This window comes from Kogia breviceps, chromosome 2 (assembly GCF_026419965.1).
Source record: "Kogia breviceps isolate mKogBre1 chromosome 2, mKogBre1 haplotype 1, whole genome shotgun sequence".
NCBI classification, from domain to species: Eukaryota; Metazoa; Chordata; class Mammalia; order Artiodactyla; family Physeteridae; genus Kogia; species Kogia breviceps.
Genome location: NC_081311.1, coordinates 58,007,047 through 58,032,149, shown reverse-complemented (window position 1 = coordinate 58,032,149; position 25,103 = coordinate 58,007,047). Strand labels below are relative to the sequence as shown.

Below are 25,103 nucleotides of genomic sequence, written 5' to 3'. Positions count from 1 at the left end.
TCTGAATTAAAAGAGCTTCTATTTATTGAGTGATTTCTTTAGAGCCAGGCACTGTGCTGGTATTTTACATGTGTTTGTGGTCTCATTTAATCCTGGGAATATCTCCTAAAGCTGGATATTATCCCCATTTTATATATGAGGAAATTGAAGCTTAGAGAGATATTGTGTAGTTTACCCAAGGTCCCAGTGCAAATAAGTGTCCTTCATGAGATTGAAAACCAGGTCTGACCCTGAAGCCTGTGTTCTTTCTTCTGTTCCACACTGCCCCCCCAATAAAATACACTTAACAGAATAACTACACTGAATATATTTTAATCTGTTTCTTGATGATTCAAGAAAGCACTTCTGACTTTTTCAGTATTGCAGGCATCCTGCAATGATGAGCATCAATTATCAGAGTACTAGTGAACCATGAAAATGATGGTTAATTGGAGATATCCAGTTGAAAGAAAGCAGAGCGATACTGTATTTACAGAATGTAGTGCTTTTAGTACAGATAAATAAAGGTGCAACACAATCACTGGTGTGATTTTTACATAGCCCCTTTGTTATTATGGACCTGCATATTCTGAAAGTCTTTATCCCCTATATACTGATTCACGTGTTCTGTCATTTTCAGCACTTATGTTAGACCTTGTTTCGATGTTTGCAGTCCTATAAATATTGTTTAGATACGTGATGTAGTTTTCCCCCTGTTGGAATCTCATAGCAAAAGATCTGATCTCTGCAACCTGAACTAACGCAAGCAGAGTTTAGGTGTACTGCGCCAGTGGCTTCATAGATGACCTGTTTGGTTACAGATTATAAATGCCATTTAAAGAAAGCAGGAGATGGCTCCTGAGTGTCTAGTAAACTTCAACAACCACCTGAGAGATACCTTTGTGTGACTGCATAAAATGGAAATAAAGAATGGCACATAATCCATTGACTATGCACTTTCTCTCCTGCTGAGAGCAAAACGCAATCCAATGCAATTTTAGTAGTTACATGCCTCTGGGGAAAATAGACCCCTAAAAATCTCCAAGTGCAGCACTGGAAAAATTCAGTAAATTTGTGCTATGCTTGATATTATAAAACCCAAGGAACCTTAGACTTTCTACTTGAGAGAAATGGACTGCTAATTTTGTTTTGTTATATTATCCACCAGACATAATGATAATGGGTCACATGCAATTTAGGAAAAAATTAAGTCTAATAAGAAAAATCTCTAATAAATACTAACAGCATCTTATTGATATTTCGTTGGTCTAACCCTCCTATTAACATTTGTTTTTACATATTAAATGATCTGTAATATGTTGGAAATGAAGAGGACTGTAGAAATTAATATAAGCATTCTTATAAAATACACGGTACAAATGTTTGCATGCCTCTTCCCTCAGGCAGATACTAGGAGGGATGGTACATAAAAGGGAGTGGTACTAGGATGTAACAGGAGATTCTTGATTTTAGATGTGTTGAGCAGTAAAAATGCTCACTGTAGGGGGTGGACCCCCGTCATTAACCAGGAATGCAACCCATTCGATGAAAACCAGAATTCAGCCCTGAGGAAAGGATACGATTAATTATTTCCTCAAATCAGGCTTCTTCTGAGCTACTGGTGGAGGGTGGAGGAGCTTAGGGAACCTCTGGTACCCAAGCAGAAAGGTGGGATGGGTCCCATATATGGTTAGCTACCCATCACAGACAATGTGGTAGGGTGGGGTAGGACTAGGGGAATGTATACAGGAAGCTCTCCTTATTAGATATGTGCTTCTCAAGCCTACATAAGAATCTCCTAGGGAACGTCCATAAGGTAAAGATGCTTGAACACCTACTTTCAGGGATTCTAATTCAGTGAGCCTGGGGTGATATCCTGGCTTCTGTTATTTTTAATGAGCTCTGATGATTCCCTTACACACAGCAATTGGAGGACCACTGCATTGATCCTGAAGAGGAATCTCATTTTGTGAGTCCACTCAGCCATGATGTTCAAGAGAGTAGGGACTATTTCCAAACCCTGCTGACTAGTGGTGTGGCAGCCACAAATGTCTTATCATGTCACACCCTCAGTGGTTAATGAGAAGGACTAGGCAGCCTACGGGAGACTAGGAAGGATTTGCTTTCCAAGGCACTGTACTGTGTGCAGAAATGGCACGGGTCCCTGTCCTTAAGAAACTTATAATTTAGGTGGAGATAGCAGACAAAATGCAGTGAAGTGTTACAAGTGCTGTGAAACTGGGTGACACTAAGTGCTTGGTTATTAGGTGGAGGGTGGCATAAGTCAACGTAAGGCTTGAACGAAGGGCTATCAGTGGATGCAGAGAAGAGGTCTTCAGAGGAATGGTGCTGAGAAGTTTGAGTACAAGGGTGGTATCCACTGGCAGGTTGTAAGTGGTGAGTAGGAGGGACGAGCATGAGATGACTCCCAGGTTTTTGGCCTGAGTACTTCTGTGGAAGGTGGAGACTTTTCTGAGCAATGGCATTTGGGAGGAACAGACTCAAAGGAACGTGTTGAATGTGAGATGTCTGTGCCTGCCAGTAGAGATGCTCTAAATCATGGGTCAGCAAACTTTTGCTATAAAGGGCCAGAGAGCAAGTGTTTTAGGCTTTGGAGGCCAGATGGTCTTTGCCGTGACTACTCAGCTCTGTCTGTCATTGTAGCATGAAGGTATTTGTAGGCAATAAGTAACCAAACAGGGATGGCTGTGTTCCAATAAAACTATGTTTACTAAAGCAAGTGGCAGGCCAGATTTGGCCCATGGGCTGTAGCTTTAAGTGTAAGCGTGAATAGCAGATACAGATAGAGATGTATTGACTCCTGTATGTCTATGTACATAGTGTCTTTCTCTGTAGCCATAGAATCTCACCTAATCTATACACACACTGCATTTCATGGTTATTTTGAACAAAGAATTTTCAAACTATCCAAAAATTGCTCAATGATTATCTAAAGAAAAATTACATTTGGAAATGTGAATTAGAACTGTAAAATAATACAAAGGAAAAATATTAAAAGCAGCAAGGAAAAATGACAAATAACACACAAGGGAATCCCCGTAAGGTTAACGGCTGATCTTTCAGCAGAAACTCTGCAAACCAGAAGGGAGTGGCAGGACATATTTAAAGTGATATGGGAAAGGGAAAAACCTACAACCTGCATTACTCTACCCAGCAAGGATCTCATTCAGATTTGACAGAGAAATTAAAACCTTTACAGGTAAGCAAAGCTAAAAGAATTCAGCACAACCAAACCAGCTTTAAAACAAATGCTAAAGGAACTTCTCTAGGCAGGAAACACAAGAAAAGGAAAAGACCTACAATAACAAACCCAAAACAATTAAGAAAATGGTAATAGGAACATACATATCAATAATTGCCTTAAATGTAAATGGATTAAATGCTCCACCAAAAGACATAGCCTGGCTGAATGGACACAAAAACAAGACCCATATATATGCTGTCTACAAGAGACCTACTTCAGACCTAAGGACACATACAGACTGAAAGTGAGGGGATGGAAAAAGATGTTACATGCAAACGAAAATCAAAAGAAACCTGGAGGAACAATTCTCATATCAGACAAAATAGACTTTAAAATAAAGACTATTACAAGAGACAAAGCAAGACACTACATAATGATCAAGGGATCAATCCACGAAGAAGATATAACAATTGTAAATGTTTATGCACCCAACACAGGAGCACCTCAATACATAAGGCAAATGCTAGCAGCCATAAAAGGGGAAATTGGCAGTAACACAATCATAGTAGGGGACTTTAACACCCCACTTTCACCAATGGACAGATCATCCAAAATGAAACACAAGCTTTAAATGATACATTAAACAAGATGGACTTATTGATATTTAAGGCTATTCCATCCAAAACCAACAGAATACACTTGCTTCTCAAGTGCTCACAGAACATTCTCCAGGATAAATCGTATCTTGGGTCACAAATCAAGCCTTGGTAAATTTAAGAAAATTGAAATCATATCAATTATCTTTTCCAACCACAATGCTATGAGACTACATATCAATAACAGGAAAAAAATCTGTACAAAATGGAATTTCATGGAGGCTGAACAATACACTACTAAATAACCAAGAGATCACTGAAGAAAACAAAGAGGGAGTCAAAAAATACCTAGAAACAAGTGACAGTGAAAACACGATGACCCAAAACCTATGGGATGCAGCAAAAGCAGTTCTAAGAGGGAAGTTTATAGCTTTACAAGCCTACCTCAAGAAACAAGAAACATCTCAAATAAACAACCTAATCTTACACCTAAAGCAACTGGAGAAAGAAGAAGAACAACAACAAAAAAACCCCCAAAGTTAGCAGAAGGAAAGAAATCGTAAAGATCAGATCAGAAATAAGGGAAAAAGAAATGAAGGAAATGATAGCAGAGATCAGTAAAACTAATAGCTGGTTCTTTGAGAAGATAAACTAAAATTGATAAACCATTAGCCAGACTCATCAAGAAAAAAAGGGAGAAGACTCAAATCAATAGAATTAGAAATGAAAAAGAGAAGTAACAACTGACACTACAGAAACACAGAGGCTCATGAGAGATTACTGCAAGCAACTATATGCCAATAAAATGGACAACATGGAAGAAATGGACAAATTCTTAGAAAAGCACAACCTTCCTATACTGAAGCAGGAAGAAATACAAAATATAGACAGACCAATCACAAGCACTGAAATTGAGACTGTGATTAAAAATCATCCAGCAAACAAAAGCCCAGGAACAGATGGCTTCACAGGAGAATTGTATGAAACATTTAGAGGAGAGCTAACACCTATCCTTCTCAAACTCTTCCAACATACAGCAGAGGGAGGAACACTCCCAAACTCATTCTACGAGTCCACCATCACCCTGATACCAAAACCAGAGAAAGATGTCACAAAGAAAGAGAACTACAGGCCAATATCACTGATGAATACAGACGCAAAAATCCTCAACAAAATACTAGTAAACAGAATCCAACAGCACATTAAAAGGATTATACACCATGATCAAGTGGGGTTTATCCCAAGAATGCAAGGATTCTTCAATGTACGCAAATCAATCAATGTGATACACCATATTAACAAATTGAAGGAGAAAAACCATACGATCATCTCAATAGATACAGAAAAAGCTTTTGACATAATTCAACACCCATTTATGATAAAAACCCTCTTGAAAGTAGGCATAGAGGGAACTTACCTCAACATAATAAAGGCCATATATGGCAAACCCACAGCCAACATTGTTCTCAATGGTGAAAAACTGAAACCATTTCCTCCAAGATCAGGAACAGGACAAGGTTGCCCACTCTCACCACTATTATTCAACATAGTTTTGGAAGTCTTAGCCATAGCAATCAGAGAAGAAAAAGAAATAAAAGTAATCCAAATCAGAAAAGAAGAAGTAAAGCGGTCACTGTTTGCAGATGACATGATACTATACATAGAGAATCCTAAAGATGCTAACAGAAAACTACTAGAGCTAATAAATGAAGCTGGTAAAGCAGCAGGATACAAAATTACTGCACAGAAATCTCTCACATTCCTATACACTAATGATGAAAAATCTGAAAGGAAATGAAGGAAACACTCCCATTTACCTTTGCAACAGAAAGAATAAAATACCTAGGAATAAACCTACATAAGGATATGAAAGACCTGTATGCAGAAAACTATAAGACACTGATGAAAGAAATTAAAGATGGTACAAACAGATGGAGAGATATACCATGTTCTTGGATTGGAAGAATCAACATTGTGAAAATGACTAGATTCAGTGAAATTCCTATCAAACTACCACTGGCATTTTTCATAGAACTAGAACCAAAAATTTCACACTTTGTACAGAAACACAAAGGACTCTGAATAGCCAAAGCAATCTTGAGAAAGAAAAACAGAGCTGGAGAATCAGGCTCCCAGACTTCAGACTATACTACAAAGCTACAGTAATCAAGATTGTATGGTACTGGCACAAAAACAGAAATATAGATCAATGGAACTGGATTAAAAACACAGAGATAAACCCAGGCACATATGGTCACCTTAATTTTGATAAAGGAGGCAAGAATATACAATGGAGAAAAGACAGCTTCTTTAATACGTGGTGCTGGGAAAACTGGACAGCTACATGTAAAAGAAAGAAATTAGAACACTCCCTAACACCGTACACAAAAATAAACTCAAAATGGATTAAAGACCTAAATGTAAGCCCAGACACTATAAAACTCTTAGAGGAAAATATAGGCAGAACACTCTGACATACATCACAGCAAGATCCTTTTTGACCCACCTCCTAAAGAATTGGAAATAAAAACAAAAATAAACAAATGGGACCTAATGAAACTTAAAAGCTTTTGCACAGCAAAGGAAACCACAAACAAGACGAAATGACAACCCTCAGAATGGGAGAAAATATTTGCAAATGAAGCAACTAACTTAGGATTAATCTCCAAAATTTATAAGCAGTGCATGCAGCTCAATATCAACAAAAACAAACAACCCAATCCAAAAATGGGCAGAAGACCTAAACAGACATTTCTCCAAAGAAGATATACACACTGCCAACAAACCCATGAAAGTATGCTCAACATCACTAATTATTAGAGAAATGCAAATCAAAACTACAGTGAGGTATCATCTCACACCAGTCAGAATGGCCATCATCAAAAAATCTACGAACAGGGGCTTCCCTGGTGGCGCAGTGGTTGAGAGTCCGCCTGCTGATTCAGGGGACATGGGTTCGTGCCCTGGTCCGGGAAGATCCCACATACAGCGGAGTGGCTGGGCCGGTGAGCCATGGCCGCTGAGCCTGCGTGTCCGGAACCTGTGCTCTGCAATGAGAGAGGCCACATCAGTGAGAAACCCGTGTACCGCAAAAACAAAAAGCAAGCAAACAAACAAAACAATCTTCAAACAATAAATGCTGGAGAGGGTGTGGAGAAAAGGAACACTCTTGCACTGTTGGTGGGAATGTAAATTGATATAGCCACCATGGAGAACAGTATGGAGGTCCCTTAAAAAACTAAAAATAGAACTACCATAAGACCTAGCAATCCCACTACTGGGCGTATATGCTGAGAAAACCATAATTCAAAAAGAGTCATGGACCACAATGTTCATTGTAGCTCTAGTTACAATAGCCAGGACATGGAAGTAACCTAAGTTCCATCGACAGGTGAATGGATAAAGAAAATGTGGCACATATAGACAATGGAAGGTTACTCAGCCATAAAAAGAAATGAAATTGAATCATTTGTAGTGAAATGATGAACCTAGAGTCTGTCATACAGAGTGAAGTAAGTCAGAAAGAGAAAAACAAATACCGTATGCTAATACATATATATGGAATCTAAAGAAAAGAAAAGATCAGTTCTGAAGAACCTAGGGGCAGGACAGGAATAAAGATGCAGACGTAGGGAATGGACTTGAGGACACGGGGAGGGGAAAGGGTAAGCTGGGACGAAGTGAGAGAGCAGCATGGACATACATATACTACCAAATGTCAAATAGATAGCTAGTGGGAAGCAGCCGCATAGCACAGGGGGATCAGCTCGGTGCTTTGTGACCACCTAGAGGGGTGGGATAGGGAGGGTGGGAGGGAGACGCAAGAGGGAGGAGATATAGGGATATATGTATATGTATGGCTGATTCACTTTGTTATAAAACAGAAACTAACACACCATTGTAAAGCAATTATACTCCAATAAAGAATTTAAAAAAATAAAACTGTAAGATACGTTTTGTATTCAGTGGTTCAGCAAAATTTAAACAATCTGGCAGTACCAACTGCTGTAAAGTTGTAGAGCAACAGAAATTCAGAAGTTACCTTGGTGGGAGTGTGAAGTAGTATATCTGCTTTGGAAAACAATCTGTTATTATCTAGTGAATTTGAATATATGCACACTCTAAGATCCAGCAATTCTGCTCCCCAAATTCTAACCCAGGAAAAGCTCTTGTCTGTGCTCAAATCAATGTGAATGATATTCATAGCATTTTCTGTAGGAGGAAAACAAAACAAAATAAAGAAACAGACAAAAAAAAACCCCGGCAAACAAAAAAACCTTGGAAACAACCCAAATGGTTCATTAAATAAAGTTGGGTAATTTCCCACACGGATGAATATACAAAATTGGGAGAGAAGAAGCCTCTTTGAATGATTCTGTATGCTATCATTATAGAGTTCAAAAATGCAAATTAAAGCACTATTTTAAAAGAGTCCTTACACTTGTGTCAAAACTATGAAAAAAACTATTGGTATTAAAAACTCAAAAATCACAGTTGCATTTACCATTGGTGGAAGGTAGAGGCAAAGAAATGTAATCTGGTAAAAACAACCCAAGAAATTTATTTATCTCTAAGCTTGGTGATGAATATACAGATATCTTTAAAGTAATTGTTCTCAATACTTTACATATGTTTTATCTCTTCCTTTGTAATGGAGCAAGCATTGGATAGTAATGAATGAGACAAAACCAAACTGTTACTGACTTACCAATTTTATATTTTCAAGAAGTAATTAAGGTAATTCTTCTCTAAAAAACAAATATTAGTTTGGGGGACTGTCCTCTTATCTGACTTGGTGTGTTTCCCAGTGACTGAAGGCCAGCTGGCTTCCAGTGTTTCATCTGGGCAGAAGGCAGTGGGGACCAGGGGTAGCACGGAGGAGGGAGGAGTGTCAGGAGGCAGGCTCCCATAGCTGCTGTAAGGGTCATTTGAGTTCCCTAGCTTAAGGAGAACAAGCATAGTCTTTGGCCTAGCATAGAATGTGGTCAAATTCCTTCCTGTCACTCAGCAAGTGATTCCACTGCTGTCTGTATATTATTCCAGTCATCTGGGTTTGCAGGGACACTGTGTAGTGGTTTTGTGGTGTGGAAGCTATGGCTACCTAGCTTTTTTCTTTCTTGAATATCACTTTGTAGTGTCTTGATTACAAGGCTTGGAAGAAGATAGACTCTGTCCATTCTGAGTCTAAATGAGCACTTGAGATGAAACCACCTAGTTAATTTCCCCTTGTTGCTGCAGGAGAATCTGAATCCAAACCACAGCACAACCTAGCCCCTAAATCTCTATTAAAAACTATCTTGGGTAGTTTGGCAAAGCTTTATTTAAAGTCAGCAGAGAATTATAAAGTCAAAAGTGAAAAATGGTGCCACAAGAAAGAATCAAAAAAATACTAGATCACTGAAATGTAGTCAAAGGCAATTTAGTGTGTTCTGGCCCCAGTCCTTATTGATGCAAAGAATGCGATGTGTCAGGGGTCGGCAAGAACACGTAGGAAATGAGGAATGAAGGATGCAGCTCCAAGCTTGACTCTGGGGCAGCCACACAGGCTGTGAAGGATGTATTGCTCTTCTTTTGTACTAGGGATTTCAGGGAGAATATTCTAATTACCCCATTCTGGACATCTGTTCATTCCTTCTTGATGTTTTGTGTGTGTATATATATAAATAAATTTGAATTTTTTTCTTTCATGGGAATAAGCCAAGCCAGAGGCTGCATAAATTGGGTCAGACCAAGAAGGTAGGTATTCCTCATCAGTACTTGTTAGTATCCTAGTTTCTTTGGGGTCACCATTTTGATCTGCATTTTCATATCCCATTCCAACCTATGATTGCTTCTGCCTGATCTTCTCCAGCTCCTTTAGTCAATATTAGCTAATCTGATTAGTAGTAACCACAGCTACCCGCCGTATGTGGCTGCCATGTAAAGGCACTGTGTTAGGGCCTGTATATGCATTATCTCATGAATCCCACTAAAACCCTGCAAGGGAGCTCTTTGTATCATACTGATTTTACAGATGAAACCAACTAAGGCTCAGAGACTCAGAACTCATTTGAGCTTACACACTGGGTAGCAGAAACAGGATTCAGCAGGCCCGATGCCTAAGTGGGTGCTATGCTAGGAGAATTGCTCCTCTAACCTCATCAGCAGTGGTGGGGGAGGACCATACCTCTAGAGAATGTAGTGGGAGTACAGGGTGGTATGAAGAATGAGACCAATGTTTGAATCCTCACCTTACCACTTGGTGGCTTTGTGACTTTGGGCAAGTTACTTGACTCCTCTGTATCTCCCTCTCTGGAAAATGGGTATAATAGTAATACCTACCTTAGTAACGTTGTTGTGAGGATTGTATGAATTCATATAAACAAACAATTTCAAAGAGTTCCTGGCCCATAGTAAGTGCTATATGCATGCATGTTATTATTGTAGTGGATGACACTTCTGTTATTAATGTCCATCACTGTGGTTATTGTTCTTGTTTTTGATATGTCTTCTGGAGACAGGATGCCTTCCCGGAGAGAAATGGTATTGGCTAAAGGGGAAGTGAAGGGTCAGTCCCTGTGGCAGGTCCTTGGGGTGGATGTTCTTGGGCAAGGCACTCCAGTACCCTTCCAGTCTTACCTTGTGGGGGGCCATGTCCACTTTTGGTAGACTCCTTTGTCACAAATGAAGCAGCTGTGGAAGGTCAAATGAAGAAACTGGATTCCTTGGATACGCCTCTTGGGTACTTGTTCATTCAGAATCAGGTTCTGGGGCACCCACCTTTCTTTCCCATCTACAGATTGACTCCAGGAGAAAGGGAGAGAGGTTTGGAGACTTCCTTAGTTATAGTAGGTCTTATCTTATCTCAGTTGTAGATTCAGGAGGAATGATTGGTTTAATGTAAATGCTTTAGAGGATCTGAAAGAGATTAGAGAAACCTATTCCAGAGCATAAAGGCAGGACAGGAAGGAACCATTAATCTCATGGACATTCAATTCCCTAAGAAATTTTGGGGGAGTGACCAGAAACAAGCCAGGCCATATGCTGTCCATTTGCAATCCTCCAAGCTGTGGACTTTTTTTTTTTTTCCGACGGATCGAGGCCAATGCCATTGCCTCATTTGGATGGTTCTTAAACTTGAAAAGGAACTGAAAGGTTGAGGCTTGCATGCAGAGTCGAAACAGATGATTTGACGAAAGTAGTCCTGACAAACACCAGGGCTCTCCTGATTGTCAGAAACAGTCTGATGATGACACGTTCAAAGCTTCCCAGACTGGCTTGCATTTTGGTAAATAGGAACAATCAGGGAAGACATAGTTATGCTGTGGAGAATTCTGAGACGTGGAGAGAACAAGTTAATTGTTCAGCTTCAACTGAGACCTTTCACTCAAGTCATTAATCACAGTGCACGGTCTGGAGCCTTGGCCCTGAAGTTCTATTCTTTAGGCTGGTCTTCCACTCCAGATGAAGGCTCATTCCAGGTGCTGGCCATTTGTGTTTCCCTCCAACTGGACTGATTTATGGACCCAGAGATGTTTCCTGGTTTTTCCAAATTCTGTTCCATTACTTTGTAATAAAGGGGACATGTGATTTCTGGTTTTGTGCAGATCCTCAGTTTTAACATCCCTAATACCAAAGATTTTTTCAATTAGTCTGTGGCCTGCCTTCTGTGACCTAGAGGGTAGAAATGCTGTTCTGTGTTTTGAGTATCAAAGTGAAGACTTTTAGAGACTCTCTTATTTCTTCCCCCCTTGGCTAGAGTTGAAGATGTGCAAGTCCTGCACGAGGCTTTGTTCCTGCATTCAACATCTCGATGCAAATTAAGACTTGGGAAACCAAAAACAGCTCACCGCAGCCATTAGAGTTATCCCCATCCCACCCCAGCACATATGGTTCAGGGTATAATATCAGGCCTTCCACACTTGGACCAGGTCTCCAGTGACAGCGTAAGCCAATATTGAAGACTTCACAAGAGAATCTGAGTGTCAGAGGAGGACAATGTAATGTTGAGGCTAAACAGGGCACTGCTGAGTGTTACCTGTTTTGACTGAAAGGTAAACCCAATCTGAGCTGATAAGGGGCAACAGATCCCTTGGGAGTTGTCCCAAGTGGCAGAAATGTGTCACAGGAAAGTAATTGGAAATTGATATTTGACATATCTCTGGGTTACTTTTTATTCCTGATAACACCAAAGGGTTTGGCTAAGAGTCACAAGTGACTAATACGTGAAATCCTGCAATCCAAGGCTGAAATACGATCTCTTTGTTGAAAGTAAGCAGCTGCTTTCTGATCCTTTGTTTCCTAGGTAGCGCTTAGAGGCCCATGGTCTTAGTTTGGGTGAAATGAATGGTGAATATAGGCAATCCTGCCTTTCAATACTTCTCTGAAAGGAAGTCATCACTGGCAGTGGAGTACTGTCCTTAAAATTCAACTCAATTTGACAGGTACTTGTTCAGAGCGTACTATGGGTTTTATATTGTGCTGTGTGCCATGGGACATACAAAATAAATATCAAATATGGCCTTTGCCCTCGAGGAACTTATAGGCTCCTGGGAAGGATGATGTGTTTATGAAACACATTTTACATGGTAAGATATGATATCACATGTGTGCCAAAGTGAGTATAACCTGGAATAATTACAACAGGGATTCAGAAAAAGGAGAGTAGGGTAGACTAGAGTTGTCAGGGAAGGCTTTATGGATGAGGTGGGACAAAGACATCAATATCCCAAACCCAGAACTCGCCCTTAAAGGAACTGCAAGGAGCACAGGATCAGGTTGCCAAGAGATTATGGAGCCCCCTTTAAGTGAAAGTAAATGTATTCAATATGAGGATGGATAATTTAGTTCAATAAATATTTATTGAGTACGTGCTTTGTGCCAACAACTGTATCTGATGAGGTAAGGAATGAATAATCCTTACGAAGAACACATGTGGGTAATTCTCAGATGCTACTTTCTCTTAACCTAGATATTTAAAGTTATTGCTGGTCTGTGTGATTCCAAAACCTGTGATTTTTACCACTTATCATTCTCTCTCTCAAAAAGACTTTCCCATGCTTGCTTCAGCAACACATATACTAAAATTGGAACGACACAGAAAAGATTAGTGTGGCTTTTGTGCAAGGATGACATGCAAATTCTTGAAGCATTCTATATCAAAAAAGAAAACAAGAAGATGACCTTGTCCAAGATATCTTTGGGTTGAGGAACTGAGTCTCATTTTTTCATGTTGTGGGGAAGTGACATGTACAACTTCATAAGCTGTTTACAGTGTAAAGTGTTGCATGAATGCTGATTGTGACTGAGTTAGCATTTGAATGGCCCTAAATTATTGGGTTAGGGAGTATTTGGAATAGCATTTGAAAAGTCTGAACCTGGCCCAAACTCATGATCATAAGCAGAGCCCAAGCTCTCTGAAGATCAAGTTTTCTTGGAATTTCCATTATTCCCCTTGACAGTTGCTTTGGAAACCCAATTAGAAGGGTCTTCCATCATTAGCGTTTGAGATAGTCTTGCACTGGGCTCTTTGGCACTCGTGAATTTTGAACTTGTCACTACCCAGATATATAGGTTAAGTCACTAGCAAAATGAGGAAATCAATTATTTGTTCACTTCCTAAGGTACAGGTATAACTAGGCAATTGCAGATTGGTCTGGAAAGAAAAGAAGTCAGGATGACAATGGTGGTGGCAGTGGTGGTCGTCATGGACATGGTAATCATTATTCCAAATATACACATAATTTTTAAATAATATAACCACAGAGCACTAGTAAACCCTGGAAAGGATCTAAGATATCAAGCATCGAGGCACAGAGGTGTCAGAGTTTATTTAGCTAAGCAATACCAGAAGAGGACTAGAAAATCCCCCTTTCTAGCTAGCAATCATTCTCATACCACAATGAGACCCCTGCTTTGTAACCCCTGCGTTTCTGCCATCCATGTGACTGCTTTTTGAAGCTCATTTAGGTACCAAATTTAAACGGAATTCAGAGAAAACTTTTTTTTTTTTTAATTTGAAGGGACAGGTGGAAAGAAAAGCTAGAAGAAATTTGAAAGCACTCTTGATTCCTGTCATTTTTCTTAGTATTCAGCCACTCTCTTCATCTCAGAGGTTCATTCTGGCCCCCATGGGTTAGATACACACACATGTGCTTGCTCACTCATCTGTATGCCTGTGTATATATTGATATGCATTCCTCTTCATCATCTGTAGGCATTTTACAAATAATGGCTTGTGTGTGTGTGTGTGTTTTATCATCTTATTTTTAAAATGAAAATGACAACTTCAGAATTCTTTGCAGAAATAGTTCTTTTATGGTTAAAAAAAAAATCCCAGTATGTAGGCCAGGGTCATCTTTGGGTCACAAAATTCCACGGAGGGAGTTGGCATGGGGAGGGTATAAGCGGTGGCTTTGGAATTTTTGTTCTTCCATTCTGGGGCACATGGGCCAAGTTGGTCACAAAGAAGTTAAGTTAGTGGGGAGCTAGTGAAATAGTCAAATGAGAAAGGTAGAACAAGGCTGAGAGTGCAAACAAAGAAATGGCAGGATGTAGAAAAAGACAAGAGGAGGTATGGATACCCTCCCCACCTCTTCCAACGTCCTTCTCATCTGTGAGGTCATCGCTGGGCTGGGGGTGGGGTTGAGAGTATAAAAGGGGCTGAAACTTTTGAGTTGGAACTTTTTTTTTTGATGAAGCTGTCTTGGGAGTTTTCTTCTTGAATAGAGCCAAGGGGATTTTGTAGAGCTAGGGACATCAGAGTGGCACTCAGAAGAGAGGAGATAGACCATTGAAAACCTGATCTAGGTCCTAGGTTTAAGGATGAGAAAGTACTACAGGGTTTCTGTAAACCAAGGGGGCAAGTCAGCAGGATCAAAATCAAGCCTAGGCTCCACTCACCAAACTCTGTGTCTGTAGCTGCATCTACCCAGCTGGATGGCTTTTTTGAAATCATCCAAAGCACTGTCTAGAACAGCATAACCCCCGGATATGGAAATCTTAAACTTTCTTCTAGTTTATCCAGGCCTATGAGGAAAGTGCTCTTAATGTACTTTCCCTTGACTGAGCATGGACAGTGAGGAAGCCCAGTGGCTCCCTGAGCAGACTGGCTGCAGAAACTACCCTCTCTGATGGGCAGGGGAGGTGTAAAACGGAAGTGACCAGAGGGTCATCTATTTCACACTCTTGAGGAGGGAGCCACAAAGCCTAGGAGGATCTTAGAGGCCATTGTGGAAACAGGAAAGACAGGCACAATCATGCCAGTTGAAGTGTGTACAGAGCCTGCTTGACAACAGCTAGGGAGCCTTGCTAAATCAGAGACCGCCATCACATATGGAGAGGTGCGCCCACCTTCACCTCGGTGGCTGTTACTTCTTATTGAAGAATGATAACAGTGAATGACCTAAAACAAGCTAAAAGCAAATCCTTAGACTTTGTTCATTTTATGACCACAATACTTGGTGGTATTATCGGTAAAGGCCCTGGCATTCCTTATAGGAGAAATGCCAGATATGAAGCAACTGAATGTTCATTCACCTGCTTTAAGTTCTTTCAGAAATAACCTGATTTACAGAAGAATGCAGAATCATAACTGTCAACCAAGATGTCACTGTCACTTTAGGATGTCCAGAAACAAAGGGATATTATATCCTTTGTTATTGGAGCACCACAGATGCCAAATTATGCACAGGGCCCGCTCTTGGCATTGAGTGCGTGTGAGCCTAGAGGCAACCAAACTCTGATTGCAGAAGGCTATAGCCTCTGGTGGTGTTCTCACCTGACTCTCTCCCTGGAGCTGGAGGAGAAAGCATGGCCCTCCTACCTCCCCTGCATTTGGATGGAATGGCAGACAGAAAGAGGCATGGAAGTCATAGAAATGGTAGGAGGCTTGGGGTAGACTCTTCTCAGCCTCTACCTAGGGAGCTCGACAAGGGTACCATTAAGGGAGTGGAGAAGTAATTCGTAACTTTTGGTTTTGTCTGCACATTGACATATTCCAACAGGTGCTTGGTTCAAAACATGAATATTTGATTAATACAGAAACAGGCATCTGGAACAGAGAGCAGTGGAATTTGGGGTTTGAGTAGGACTTAAATGTCATTCATTTTAACCACAGCTGTCTGCATGCACATAGTAGGCATTGGAAATATTGGTTGATTAGATTTTCTTTGATTGGAATAATGTGGTTGCTTGGTTTTGAGTCCAGATGTTTGGCACCCAGCCAGGGTTGTGTGCTCTGCATCTGTCATCAACCTTCCACCACGGAGATGGTTGGCAAGGGGCAGCATGGACCAGTGAGCACAGCAGGAGGTGAGCAGTGAGTGAGCAAGCGAAGCTTCATCTTCCACTCCCCATCGCTCCCCGTCGCTCACATTACTGCCTGAACCATCCCCCCACCCCACTGCCAGTCCGTGGAAAAATTCTCTTCCACAAAACTGGTCCCAGGTGCCAAAAAGGTTGGGGACTGCTGCTGTAGGTGGCCTGTGGAGCTGGCTAGCTGTAGAAACTGTCCTCCACGCCCCCATTTTCCCCAGAGTCTGGCTGTATTTTATGGCAGAGAACATTGGCGTCTCAGCTAACAGACCACAGCAGTGCTGATGACAAGGACTTGAGCAGCCACGTATTCGTCCATTCCATTGGTCATTGCAAAAGTGTTGAGGACAGTTCTGTTAGTTCCCAGCACTGACCTGGAAGCTGAGGAGGAAATATGAGAAGACCCGTGGTAGGGGACGTAGAAGTTTAAAAGGTTCATGGGAATGCGAGACCTTCATTAACTCCTAGGGAACAATGACAGGATGAGTGGTTCCATTAGCGCTAATGTCATGCACAGCAGAGGGGAAAGGATGCCATATGGTAGCCTGGATACACGGTGTACTAGACCTGAGTCTGCATTTCAAATCTGCATCATAACTCCAGCATATGGCTTTTAAGCTCCAGACTCAATTCCCTGCCCTGTAAAACAAAGAGAATGTCCCAGATTATTCTTCAGATCCACCCTTCTGTGATACTTTGATTAGGAATTTTGAGATCTTCATTTTCCCATAATTTAATGTCCCCAAAGACCTAGAACTTACCACTTTCATAAATAATCAAGTAGACTTCCAATATGCTAAGGACCCTAGGAATGAAAAATAGCAAAAGAAGGTATAGACTATGCCCTAATGTATTGGTTAAAAGACAGCAACAGTTGAATCTGTGAAGATCCATTTTGGATAAAAATATAAAGATTTGTTACGGTTGGGAATGGAGCTCTTGTTCAAAGTGAAACAGTAGCAAGTATTACCTTTCTTCATGGATCACGTCCTTGGTTCAGTTATTTATCTCAGGACTAAGAGCATCTTGTTGCCCCTGAGTTGGTCCACACACTGACCTGTTTCATCATTGTTGGTATGGCAGCCTTATTAGTAGGTACCAGAAGATATCTGCTGCCAGTGTTAAAGGTGATTTCTCTTCATCCCACCCAAGAAACACGGGCTGTATTTTTGTGGGTAGTTGAGAAACTGGAGATAGGGTCATTAATCTGGAGTTGAACCCAGAAAGTAGTATTGGTAGAAGTTATACTCCTGTCTAGCTAAAAGATAGATTCAGTACCTAGGTGGTTCCCAGTCTCTTTTGACTTCGTGGAGTGAGACCAAGTACGTTACCTGTATAAAGGACAAAGCATAAAAGTCATTAGGAACCTCTCACTTGCATGTAGTACTGTATTGCTTTCTGAGAGGTTTATAACAATTATTAACTACCTTGATCATCCCCCACAATAATCCAATGAGATCAGTATTATATTACTAAATGACAGGAGGAAACTGAGGTCTAAGTATATTGATGGGGCTAGCCGTTTCTCACAGGACAGTTTTGATGGATGCTGGAAAATGTTCCACTCTGAGGCTGCACAGAATGCTGTCTCCACAGTTGAACTTACTCTATAGGTTAAGGCACACCTGATTCTGTGCACTCCTTATTAAAATACATACACCCCTGGGAAAGAAGTCACATCAAGCTTACTATCACTTAAGTAATGCCTGAATGTTTTTTTTTAACAGTCATTTTCATCTGACATAGTTGAGCACAGAATGCTAGTTTGTTAAAATTAGGATAAGTTCAAGACGACTGGGATAGATTTGGGTTTGGGGAGTTTGTTTGGAGCAACCATCCTAGAGGGGTTATAATGAGGATCTCAGGACTCTAATTCTGAATGAGGGGAGTCCCCAAGTAGGGAATAGTGATGCTGGGTGTGGAGCAAGGAAGACAATGAAAGCAGAGTGACTATTCACATTTCGGGTTTGGTTGGTCTGTCTGTGTTGGACCCACCCTTGGTAAGCGGGGTGATATTGTGATGGATGGGGTCAAAGCCATCTTCTATTACTGGCCAAATACCTGGCTTTGGGCTTTGGTCCATTTCATATGCTGTCCTATTCTGCTAACTGCTTACGGCAGAAGAAAATCATTCCCCTGTTCGACTCCAGTATGTGCCAGTTGAAACTGAAATCTTCATATGAGCAAATGTACCAGAGAACACTCTATAAACTTAATGAGGGAGATGAAGAGATATACGCCAGAAACCTAGAAAATCTAAAACTGATGAGGTTATGACTATTGACTGTTTAGTTAAATTGTTGACACTGACAGGACGTGGCTGAGTAAATCTACCATCCGTTTTCTCCTTGTCTCAGTGATAATGGTTCCTTGGTGTGCTCTTCCCAGTTAACAAAAATATTCCTGAAAGTTAAATGCAGGGAGAAGTGACATAAGAAATACTTTTATTATCTCTGCTCTTCTGGGAGTTCCCTCCAGGCACATTATTGAAAGCAGGACTTCTCCCAACTGGCAAATGAGTTTGGAGGGAAGGACTCATGGGTTCAGAGGTTACTGAAGAGCCTCCTGAGAGATGGGAGCCTCCTAACCCCTGTGCTTGCAGATGTGCCCCAGCCAACTCAATGAGCACGATGCTACCCTTGTCTTCCCCAAATACCTCTTCTCCCTCTCACATTTTCCCTCCTCTCAAAAACTGATGAAGGTTCTCCTTTGCCTAGTGAATACAATCTCAATTCCTTTAAGTGGCAGTTAAGGTATAAATGTGATCATGACTTTTGTGAACTGCAAAGTACTATATAAATATTAGCCATTTGAAGAAGAATCAGGGGGTGTGGGAAAAAGTATTGAATTTGGAGTCAGAACACTTTGCTTTGAGTCTTGTGCTAGTTGGGTGACCTTGGACAGGTCACTTCAATTCTCTGAAGCTCAGTTCCTTCATTTATTAGACAAGATTATTGGGATAGTTAAATTAATTGAAAGTGACAGAGTAATTAGCAAAGAGTGGATGCTTAGTACCTATTAATGAAGACATGGTAACTGAAGGCAATTTAGTCCAGCTCTTGAGGAACACTGGCTATGGAGACACAAGTTATCTTCCTGTGTCTCTTATTCCCTACCTATAAAACGGGGATAAGAGGGAGGAGTCAAATGGGTTTACATATCAGGATCTTTCAACAGTTCCTGACCCATAGTAGTCCTTCTATAAGTATTGAGGCTCCTGTTACTGCTGTTGTTACTTTTATTATTCAAGGACCTGTTCTGGCCTTATCTTTCCAGCCTTATCTGGTTTTCTGTCTTACCAGTAGAGAGAGCTCCTCCACCAGGTCAGGATATCCTCAGGGTGGACACTGATTCTTCACCTTTAATTGGTGTGGACTTTACTCAATGCCTGAAAAATACTCAATCATTTTTGTCATTAAAAAAAAAAATGTACAAACACATGCTTGATACTTCTACTCAGCATTGTACTGATGGTTTTAGCCAGTGCAGTGAGGCAAGAAAACAAGAAAGAAAAAGCATCCAGATTGGAAAGGAAGAAGAAAAGCTCTAGTCACAGATAACATGATCATCTGTGTAGAAAATGCAATGGAATCTACAACAAGCTACGAGAAGTAGTAAGTGAATTTAGCAAGGTTGCAGGATATAAGATCAATATAAGAATCAATTTGTTTTTAGTTGCTTATCCTCAATATTGTCACAACTAGACCAGTTTAACTGGAGCACAGGGTGAGTGGGGGGTAGTGGTGGTGTATGAAATTGGGAAGGCAGGTTGAAACTCATTTCGATGACATAGGTTAACATGGAATGCTTTTGCTCACACTTTCTGTCCATCTGTCCGCTTCCTTCCTCCTTTCCTTCCTACCTTTTCTTTCTTTTCTCTTTCCTTTTTTTCATTCTTTTCTTTTCCCCTTCTCTCTTTCTTATTAGTTTGTTGGCATAAACAACTTTTCTCCATGAAAAAAGGTAGAATTTTGTTTCTTAAAAACAAACGTTTTTATTCGTTGGGTTAAATTTAAAAAATGACCGTAGCTAAGTTGCTTTGAGCTCACAGGGTTCATTCCATGAAAGGAGTTCCCAAAGACAGCGATTACAGTATCAGTACCTGGACGCTGGAACTGCGGGTATCCGGATTCACGTTCTGCCTTTCTCTTAGCGAGATCTCTGACTTTGGGAAGATCCCTTCATCTTTTTGAGGCTCAGTTTGCTTGTTTTTAAAAAGGGATAATGGTTTCATGGGTTCTTTATAGGGTTGTGGATAGCTCACATCAACACCACTTTTTGAGTTCCTAAGAATTGGACCAGGACATGGAGGTGGAGAGTCTTTCCCTACAAGGAATATTTAGTGAAAATACGTATGTGTGTAAATAACCTCAATGGCATGAGATAGGCTATTGGAGTTGTATAAACAGAGACCTGGGAGGTGCAAAGAAGTGGTTAATTAGCCATGCTTACGGGGTGGGGGAACATTTCGCTGTGCTGATATCTAAACCCAACCTCAAAGTTTAAGTGGGATTTTTGACAGTTAGAGAAAGGGGCAACTTTAATACAAATACAATCTTAGATTTGTTTAGCACTTCATCATTTTGCATGACATAAATTAGAGTGGTGTAAAACTATAATTTATAGCTATAAGGGATTATTATTGCTATTCAGGGGGCAGTTGTTATTACTTTGAGCTGCTGTTTCAGTAAGACTGGGGAAATTTTGACCCTAAATTGCAGCAGCTTAGCCAAGTTTGTTTACAAAAAAATTTTCAGGGAATTTTTCCATGTTGGAGGAACCAGGAGCCTTAAGAGCTTAGCTCCTACTGGGACAAAGGCAAAAGTAGAATGACAAAGATTAGGAGAGGGCCATTACAAAGAAGAAAAGGGAGTGTTAATTAAGTTTTTGCAAAAAAGATTGCCCATTTTACAATTAGGACACAACTGGCTAGAGAAGTAATAATGTAAAAATATAGAAACCTAGATATTTCAATGCTAGTCCAACATGGAGCCAAAGGACTCAATCTTTGTGAAATGTTGCAACCTGGGTATTTTCCCTTATAATTCTGATGAGACGTATGGCACTTCCCCTGGGAGAGAATTGGGCTCACAGCTCTGGGTTAAATTACTCAGTTCCACAGATCCTTGCCTTGGTCCAACACATCATCTGTGTGATGTGAATGTTTGATGAAGTATTGAAGATTATTTGGAAATACAGATAAAAACAGTATTTGGGAGTTTGCAGAAGAGTGGAAAATGGAGCCAAGAATGTAACTATAATTTAGGGTAAAGAGCAATAATGAGGTCTCATAAAAATAAACAAACATGATGTTAAATGGACAGCAGATCATTTGCACCTTGAGGCTTTTCTTAGATTTTGTGCCAGTTTAAAACAAACAAACAAAAACCTGATAATAAGTCTTGTGCTTTGTGCCAAAAGAGTTACTAATACACAATATTTTGTTTTCATATAATCGAAGAAACACACCCCCACACACCCCACTTATTTGAGGGGAGAAAAACAAAATCCATCCAGCTATCTAGAGCAACCAGCCGGGTTTGGGAAAAGCCTTTAAGCCACTCTGCCTGGGGTCATACTGCTTTATGCTGCTCTTGACTTTAAGTCAAAGCTGATGGTGTTATCTAGAAAACCTGACAGCTGTAATTATTTCAGTTTTATTCACTGAGAAGTCATTTCCAATCACGTTGGAGAAATGGATTCTAGTGTTTGCAAGTGACCTCTCCTCTTGTCCTTTAAAGAAAATAGCATGTGTGTTGTAAAAAGCAATGAACAAGAAGTTTGGATGACCAGAGTTCTACAACTTGCATCTGCTAGTGCCTGAGTTTTTAGACTTTAGATAAGCCAAGTCACAGATGTGATCCTCAGTTTCTTCCTCTGTAAAATAGGAGCAGTCATACCTACCCAGCTACCTTGTAGAGATGTGAGTGTCAGTTGAGAAGCTGGATGTGGAAGTACCATGCAAATGCAAGGGGGTGTAGCTTCCTCCTCGCAGTGGGCCTCTGAGTCACAGAATGACAGGATGGTCCTCAGGTACTTTATACGAAGCCATTGGTGCTTTTAACAAAAATGTTAGTTTAGTGGTACATGCTAGGGGGCAACACAGCTTTATTATTTTACTTACAACAGCCCCTGTGTATCCACTCTGTAGGACTAGATCTACCTCTGCCTCTGAGTAAAATCTCAGTTGGTGCCCAGAGCTTGCTGCTCGCTCTTAGATAGTAAGTCCTGTGTTTACTGAGTCTTGAAACACTCTGGGTTCAGTTAGAAACATCACAAATCTAAGGTAAAAATGAAAACTTAAACTCATCCACAGGTAATGCCTCCTCTGTAGGCTGAGGAATGTCTTTGTCCTTTATTCTTTCATCTTCTCCTCATTTCCACTCTCCAGGTGGGTCGGTGGGGAGAGGTAGGAGAAGGAGGAGTTAGGAGCAGACTTGCTGACAATCTGGCCCTGGTTTGCTCTTCCAGGGGCAGATGTGTAGCCTAACCCTTCTCCTTAGGCTGCTTCATGAACAGCTGGAGTCCTCTCACTTGCAGTTCTCTTGATGACAATAAATCCAGCCCCTGAGGCGGTTCACTTGTTACTCCTCTTTCAAATCCTGGACATCTGGGGACTTCTCTCTTTTGCGATCTCTGTACCTCCAGCAGGGCAGGATCCAAGATTAACCCAGGGGGCCTTGTCTTGCACTTGGCCCTGATCTTCTCCATGGAGATATAGATCTTTGACTTATTTTATTTTATTTTATTTTTATTTATTTATTTTGTGGTACGCGGGCCTCTCACTGTTGTGGTCTCTCCCGTAGCGGAGCACAGGCTCCGGACGCACAGGCTCAGTGGCCATGGCTCACGGGCCCAGCCGCTCCGCGACATGTGGGATCTTCCCGGATCAGGGCATGAACCCGTGTCCCCTGCATCAGCAGGCGGATTCTCAACCACTGCGCCACCAGGGAAGCCCTGACTTATTAATAGTAGGGTATGGCTAACATACCCCACCTCAAAACAGGCCTCTTTTACTGAGCCACCTAGAAAGCAGCCTCAGCCATAGTCTTTTTTTCACTTGTTAAATTTTTTAGACATAAGTCAGAAATCAGTTCACTCTGACCCTGAAAATGCAAGGGACACACACCAAGCTGTCCAAGTGATCCACTGAACCCCCTCTCACCCTCTAACCCTTCTCCATGGAGGTAAAGCATTGCAGGCAAACCTAAAATTCTCTTTAAAGAAATCTCCACTTCCCAATTTCAAACTCCTCTCTACCCCATCCCACATCTTTTTTAGTAATGCAGAGAGATGTGGTCAGCTAAGCGTTGCAAATCCAGTTCTTAGATCTGTCCATCGCAGGTCCTGCCTGGGTGATCTGGCTCCCCATCTTGGAATGTGGGTCTAGTTGTTTTTATGGTCTTGAGGCTTCAGCTGAACTTGAAAAAGAATCCAGTTTTAACATTTTGCTATATTTATATCCATGTATCCAAACTGTAGTTTGTACAACATTGCTTCAGAGAAGTGTTCCAAGATTTTTAAAGTTCCTGATCAAATAAACTAGGGACACAAATGCAAAATTTCCAGCTCTGAAGGTGCTCATTGCACATAAGCCTACTAAATAATATGGGAAATCTATAATTTGGAACCCTGTTTGACACTTTTTAGTTCTGGTGTTCTTCAGATATATTTATCTACACAGTTGATTAACACAGTGTCTCTTTGTTTGCCTTTTGGGCAGTGCTGCTCCAGATACAATCTAGAGCATTTTTTGACAAGTGAGTAAGGGTAGTCCCTGGTGAGGCTTCCACTGGGTATGGCTAAGTATATTCATACATTCCTCCAGGGTTTTCCTACTAATAGTAATGGGCTAGTGTTCATATGAATATATATTTTGGAAACAGCCAAACAGAATTGGCCATGCGGGAAAAAAAAAAAGTACTAATAGTTTTGTTGCCCTGTTTATGAAACAGTAAAAGATTTAAAAATTAGATAGTACAGCCCATTCGAATAGAGGTTTAGAGTATTCCAGTATTTGGTTAGACTTTGAGAGTTTAGTTTTGATGAATTATAAAGACAAAGACATAATGACTTATTCTCACCTGGATCAGACTTTGTTCCTCCTACATTTTTACAAGTCACAGCCATCAGTTGTATACGTTTTGAGTCATCTTAAATGTCTCTACCTTTGGACAGACCCAACTGGCCAGTTTTCAGATAGACATCTTCTGCATTCAGCTCATTTTTGAAGGTGGATCATAACTTCCCAAATGCATTTCTGAATAAAGAGCTTATTCCATCTATTATTTCATTGTGTCTTGAGAAGACGATTGGCTTTATGGTTCCTTTTGTTCCGAACTCTGCAAGTATTTATACTGAATAGCATCAAGTCTTAGCAGTGTGAACCGTCCTGGATTGCCTACCACTGTCCTGGTTTTAGCACTGAAAGTTCTGCATGCTGGGAATTCCATCCCTGGGATACAAAAAATCTTGGGTTTTGAGGATGGATGCCAAAGGTTGGCAGAAAACTATAAACCCCATATGGCAGCCCAAAAACATAGGCGTGGTAGGCAATGCTGTTATTAGTGCCAAATAGATACAGTATAGATTATTCACCTTCTGTAGTTGCTGTCACTGTTTTCCTGGCTTGTGTTAGTAACCATGATTTGAAATTCACACTAATGAATCATCCACTGTTGTTTCATTCCAGTTGATGCAACTTAAGTGTACACCTTCAGCACATTGTGATTATGAGTGTTAACAATCTATCTATTTGACTTTGTCTGCGGATTAACTGTTGTGCTTTGTATCAAGATAGTGCTAGTTTAATTTTTTACATTGTGACTATTGTGACCATGTTTTCTAAGAGTTCAGATCATAAAGATGAGGATGATTATAACACCAATGCCAGCATGACCTAGACAGCCCAGAGAAAGAAGGTTAAATGGCTGTTATTTTAATGAAAGATGGAAGGACTCATGCAACTGAATTGGCCAATAAATAATCAAACAGAGCATTTTGCACTGTATGTAGAAGAGAATTTTTAA

General features: G+C 40.6%; 1 protein-coding gene and 1 non-coding gene across 3 annotated transcripts in view; both read left to right on the top strand.

Moving 5' to 3' along the window:
• Positions 1-25,103, top strand: part of LRMDA (leucine rich melanocyte differentiation associated) — a 1,104,731-nt gene that overhangs the window by 895,667 nt on the left and 183,961 nt on the right. The gene's annotated exons all lie outside the window — the stretch shown is intronic.
• LOC131751670 (U6 spliceosomal RNA) lies at positions 12,818-12,922 on the top strand. The gene has a single exon (XR_009334242.1). It is a non-coding gene; the product is annotated as a U6 spliceosomal RNA (small nuclear RNA).